Source organism: Crocodylus siamensis, chromosome 3 (genome assembly GCF_052110815.1).
Source record: "Crocodylus siamensis isolate JL-2025a chromosome 3, ASM5211081v1, whole genome shotgun sequence".
NCBI classification, from domain to species: Eukaryota; Metazoa; Chordata; order Crocodylia; family Crocodylidae; genus Crocodylus; species Crocodylus siamensis.
This window is the reverse complement of record NC_143397.1, coordinates 192,037,093-192,043,287: the sequence shown is the minus strand read 5'-3', so window position 1 is coordinate 192,043,287 and position 6,195 is coordinate 192,037,093. Positions and strand designations below refer to the sequence as shown.

General features: G+C 42.1%; 1 long non-coding RNA gene across 1 annotated transcript in view; it reads right to left on the bottom strand.

Annotated features, from left to right (window-relative positions):
* Positions 1-300: 300 nt before the first annotated feature.
* LOC149869270 (uncharacterized) overlaps positions 301-6,195 on the bottom strand; it is a 29,129-nt gene continuing 23,234 nt past the window's right edge. The window contains exon 3 of the long non-coding RNA XR_016441435.1: positions 301-2,542. This is a non-coding gene — a long non-coding RNA (uncharacterized LOC149869270). The remainder of the gene's footprint in view (positions 2,543-6,195) is intronic.

The following is a 6,195-nucleotide window of genomic DNA, read 5'->3' as shown; positions in this document are numbered from 1 at the left end:
CCTTCTGTTCTTTAAAACCATTATTGTTCATGAGATTTTTCCAGACAAGAAAAAGAAATTATCTCTTTTTTGAGGAATGTACAGTCTTAGGTCTCAATGCACCTTTGTTCCCTCATTCTCAGGTACTATCAACTGCATCCATAATGAAAGGGGTCCAGTAAGTAGAGGCTGGTAGAGTGAGAAACTAGAAAACCCAGTGTTGTAAGAGGGATACTGTAGTTGTTTATAATACATTTGCTATATTTCAGAAGCTCTTAATACCCTGATATTCAACACAGCACTGTAAGGCATCAAAACATTAGCAGAAAGATTTATTTGGTTCAGCCTGTTATTTCTATAGACTTTTCTGAACAGAGAATCTTGAAATATTTTACAATGAGAGATAATACAATTAAAGGGTGCTTTACAGAAATTAGCATAGAGATGGCGAGATTGTAAGAGAAAAGGCAAAAGTCTGAGTAAAAGCAAAAGCTTTCATTCTCAGAACTCATCGGAAGATAAGCCTTTTATGTCTCTCTCTCTCTTAGTAGCTACAGTGCAAGTGGATAAGGGGAGAATACTAGATAGAGAGCAGATTAATAAATAGACTGTTATTTTTATCTAGCTATATTTATCCAGTTCATTAGGCATTTTCCTGTTTGTTTTTGGATGACTTCTTATGGATTTGTAGTGTCTAGAGACCCACTGTGTGAAATATTCTACCTAAGAGAGATTTATACTGTATTGATCTAAATGACCTCTCCAGGAAAAATCATCAAAGACATTTATAGTGAATTCTGTGCTTCTTAAATTTGGAGGGATGTAGGCTGTGAAAGCCAAAGTCTTTTATCAAGGAGTATGTACGGCATAGCCAGTGAGCTGTTGACAGGGCTGGCTTCCTCACAATCTTCTGCCACTTTACTTTGATTAGGCTTGGAAAGCACTGCAAAATAATGGCATGTTTGTTTCAGCGTTAAATTAATTTGTAATAACCCCTTTTGTGCCTTCCATCATTGTGTGATTAAGCTTAGTATTATGGTGGCAGTATCTGCAGACCCAAGTTAAGGACCCTATCATGTTAAACAAAAATTTCTGGAAGCACTGTAAAACCTTATTTGGGCATGCATTCACCAAACAAAACCAGGATGAGTTGTTGTTTGGGGGGAGATGGGGTGGTCTCTGTTCTAGTTTGTTTTTAAGTAGTTTTGGTTCCTTTCTGCCACTCCTGTTTTTAAGTTATTCTGTTTTCTTACTGTAAGTCACCCCAAGCCTTTGTTGGGAGGGGCAGCTTATAAATTGAATATATAAATAAATAAATGTTATACATATAAGAATGGGATTCACTGACTTAAGTGGAACTACGCCAGTTTATAATAGCTGGGACTCTAGGCATGGGGTTGTACCAGCAAGAACCTTTCAAGAAAAGTTTTAAGTTCCTGCTGGAAACTCAGCTGTAAATGTTATTTCCACCTAGTCAAGAAACAGAAATAATTGCCCTAGTGTGGTTGCAGCAGCATGGTGCTTGGCACAAAACTACCTGTGAAGCAGAGGAAATGTTCTGGTGGTTTGCTGGCGCTGAGCTCAGTACTGCTACAGCTACACTGCAAGCAGTACTCAAGCTAGCTAGCTTATCCTTTAAATACGATCATTAGGTCACAAATCTTCCAAGGCTTCATTTCAGCCAAGCAGCTAGGTGAAAATTCTTTCCATGATTAATTCTCATGAGTAGCCCCCACACAATAGTAACCCATCTTAAATTGGAGTTATAATTAAGACTCCTATGTCTGTCTGAGTTATTATGGTGAAAGCTCACCACTTTCTGTAGCCAATGGCACACAAGGGAAAGATGTGACTAGCATCTCATCCGCCCCCTGTTGACTTCCCAGCCCAAAATGACCAGATGACTATTTACAGCTGGGTCTCTGGAGTTGTAGGAAGGCAGCTTAACCACTCTGCCACTGGGCCTCAAAGTAGGGGGTAGACATTTTTAAGTTAAGGCTGAAAACTATTACAGGGATGCTGTAGTTATCCCAAGGATGTATTACAAGCACAGGAAATGTAGAGCTGAGGTTAAGCTTAATGGAAATGTATACATGTTAAGAGGGGGAAATGCATAATTAGACATTTAAAAAACCCTTTACACTTACTTCTAAAGATGTAAAGAACAGAAAACAGTTATCTTTAGCAGTCAGCTTAATCGAATCTGGGACCACAAACAGTAAAATGTCTTACGCATAATCAGATCAGTATTGCATGGTACTCCTCTACTAAATCCTTTAGGAATTTAACTGGCTAGACTGATCACAATCAATGCAACGTCTTACCAAAGTATGATCAACACTGTTTCAGACTTCTGTGCTCTTTAGAGCACATGTTCAAGCACCATAAGATTTATAAAAAAGACATGAACAAGCCTTTTTGTTTGGAAAGACCTTTCCCAGACATGTTCAGAGTGGTATTTCTCTTCTCTTGAAAGAAATTTCATTGTTCACACTTCACAGCATTCAGTTGTCTGCAGATGTTTCTTAATTGGTTTCATTTTTCAACAACACTCATCTGAGACCTACAAAAAGAAGAATGAAATGAAATTTGATTACAAGTTACAGAAAAAAACTAAGCACGAAACTGAAAGATTTCATGAATAAGGAGAGGAAAAATAAACAAATCGCAGAGACCTGTGAGGTGGCAAGATTATTACTCTGCAATATTATAAAACACTGACAACACAGTAGAGAAGATAACAATATCAACCCAGTCAGGCTTCCTGGGTTCACACCTTTCCAGAGGCAGCTTGCAACTGTGAGATGCTCTAGTTTATCCCTATAAATGAAAATCATCCTAACAACATAAAGAAAGATGTACAAATGTCACAAAATACCCTGGTGATTGCTATTAGCCTGGAATTATATCACAGGTGGATGCTGGCATCACAAAGAAGAACCACATAAAGATCTATCACAAAGATATGTGACTAAACCAAACATTTTGAAATGCAAAATCAGAACATCTGCCTCTTTCTTTGTTCCTGGCTCGTTGTGTGTGTGTGTGTGTGTGTGTGTGTGTGTGTGTGTGTGCGGGCGCATGTGCGCATGTGCACATGCGTCAGTGAGAGTATGCACTCCTGTAGCAAGGTGGGGGGTGAGCGGGGCGACCTCCCCAGGAGCCGAAGCGAAGGGATGCCAACAGGCGCTGCCCAGCCAGGGAGGGGTGTGGGACAGAGCCGTTCGCAGCTTGTTTGGCGGGGTGCAGGGCAAGAGCAGCGCTTGCTGCTGCGTGCACTCCCGGACAATCATGGGGGTGCATGTGCCCCCTGGATCTGCACGGGGCAAAGGTGGGCTGCCACTGTGGGCTTTGCCCTGGGCACCAAACTTCATTGCTTTGGGAACAGAAAACAGCAAGATTTGCCAGGATGAAAAGGGGTGAGGCAGTAGTGAAAAAGTGACCCCACTTTCCAATTTTCCAGATTCATCCAAGTTCAACAAGGAAAAAATTAAAACAGTGTCTCAGCCAAAGGGGTCATCATCAAATTAATATCCTTGTTTATTAATTATCATGTTTTCTCTATAGACCTTTTGTTTCTGATGTATTTATGAAAGCTACCTACACTATAGCTTTTAATGCCATCCTTTACAAACAACTTCTTTGGGAGTACAGAGCATTCAGCACATCCAAGGATCCTTTTTAAATCTTCCTAACTAGTCTTCAACTCTGAACTGTAGATGCTTTACTAGACTTAGTGCTGGCCACAGGGGATGACTTGGTGGGGGATGTGCAGGTACAAGGTAACCTAGGCGATAGTGACCACCTATTGATAGAGTTCAGTATCTGGTGAAAGCTGGGGAAGATAACTAGTAGGGCTGAAGTGCTAGACTTCAGGAAGGCCAACTTCAACAAGCTCAGAAGATTTGTTAGGGAGGGACTGATGGGTAAAAGCATCAGAGAGATGGGAGTCCAGGAAGGATGGGGATTTCTCAAGGAACTGATCCTGCAGGCACAGAAAGAGACCATCCCAGGGGCAAAAAAGCAAAGAAAAAGCAAAGAAACCCTCTTGGTTGAGCAGGGAAATCCAGGAGAGCCTGGAGGGGAAAAGAGAGGCCTACAGGCTGTGGAGGCAGGGAGCAGCCACCAAGGAGGAGTATACCCGCTTGGCTCGACCTTGCAGGGAAGCAGTGAGGACAGCCAAAGCAGAAATGGAGCTTAGGCTGGCAGCAAAAGTTAAGGATAACACAAAGTCATTTTTTAAATATATAGGAAGAAAAAAGAAAGTGCTGGGTAACACTTCAAGATGTTCTAGGGAAACTTGTAACAGATAGGACGGCTAAAGTAGAGCTTCCAAATGATTTCTTTGCAACTGTGTTCCTGGACACAAATACAAACATCCCATTGGGACTTTAGGTAAGCACGGGATAGATACCAACCCACCAACTGTTAGTGCTGACCTAGTAAAGGGGCACCTGCAGGGGCTGAATGTATTTAAATCATCCTACAGTACTTAGGGAATTAGCTGGAGTCATAGCAGATCTGCTGGCGCAACTGTTTGAGAACTCGTGGTGCTTAGGACAGGTCCCAGAGGACTGGAAAAGGGCCAATGTGGTTTCTATTTTCAAGAAGAGGAGGAAGGAGGAACCAGTAACTATAGGCCAATTAGCCTCACCTCTATCTTTGACAGGACCTTTGAGAAAATTGTTAAGGATCACATTTGTGGGGGACCACCAAGTAAAATAATGCTAAGGGGCAACCAGCATGGGTTCATAGCAGGCAGATCCTGCCTGACTAATCTGGTTTCTTTTTACGACCAGGTCACAAAATGCTTGGATGAAGGAATAGAGGTAGGTGTTATTTACTTATATTTTAAAAAGGCCTTTGACACAGTGTCACACCCAATTCTTATAAATAAACTAAATAGTTGCAATGTATATTATTACAAAGCCCATTGGGTGGAAAATTGGCTTATGGGATGCACCCAGAGATTGATGGTGGATGGGTCAGTTTCTTCCTGGAGATATGTGGGCACTGGAGTCCTGGAGTCCCCAAAGGCTTTGTCCTGGGACAGGGACTGTTCAATATCTTTATTAGTGACTTGGATGAGGGAGTAGAAAGCATCCTGTCCAAGTTTGCAGATGACACCAAACTATGGGGGGAGGTACACCAACTAGATGGCAGGGAGCGAATCCAGGCTAATTTGGATAGACTGGGGAAGTGGGTGGAACAGAATAGGATGCAGATTAACAAGGATAAATGTCACGTGTTGCACCTGGGGAGGAAGAATCATCAACACACCTACAGCCTGGGAGTACTGCTCTAAGTAGCACAACTGTGGTAAGGGATCTTGGAGTCGTAATCGACTCCAAAATGAACATGAGTCACCAGTGTGATGAGGTAATAAGTAAAGCTAACTGCACGCCTTCTTGCATAAGTAGGTGCATCACAAACAGGTCTAGGGAGATGATACTTCCCCTCTATGCAGCATAGGTCAGGTTGCAGCTGGAGTACTGTGTCCAGTTTCAGGAGGGATGTAAATAACCTGTCTGGTTAAAGGCCTACAAAAAAACCCCCATAAGGACTGATTGAGGGACCTGAACCTCTTCAGCCTCCGCAAAGAAGGCTGAGATGTAATCTTGTGGCTGTCTACAAACTCATCACGGGGGGCGGGGGGGAGAAGGAAATAGGGGATACAATGTTTACCAGGGCACCCACTGGGGTAACTAGAAACAATGACCACAAACTGGAGGAGAGCAAATTTAGATTGGACATCAGGAAAAAAATTCTTTACAGGGAGGTTGCCAAAATACGGAGATATTTAAGAGGAGACTGGACAAACATCTGCCTGAGGTCATCTGACCCCAGCACTCTCTCCTGCCCAGGGCAGGGGGTCAGATTCAATGATCTAATGGGTCCCTTCCAAACCTAAAATCTATGAAAACTATGAAATCATAATGACCATAATTTCTTTAGGTCTATAAAATTTTCTTTTCTTTCTTTCTTTCTTTCTTTTTTTTTACACAATAAAAGGCTTCTGTCACAAGACTCCAGTGTTTATTCAGTAGATTCACCTATTCCCAGAATTTAGTATTCTTTGAGGGCCTGTCAATGTTGCCTAAAGACAGTGCAAGGGAGCACCGCAATGAAGAATGGCATATCCACTCACTGAGGGCTATACATTGAATTTAATGTAATGTAGCCACCTTAGTGCAGTGCTGGGCACATGTTATTAAG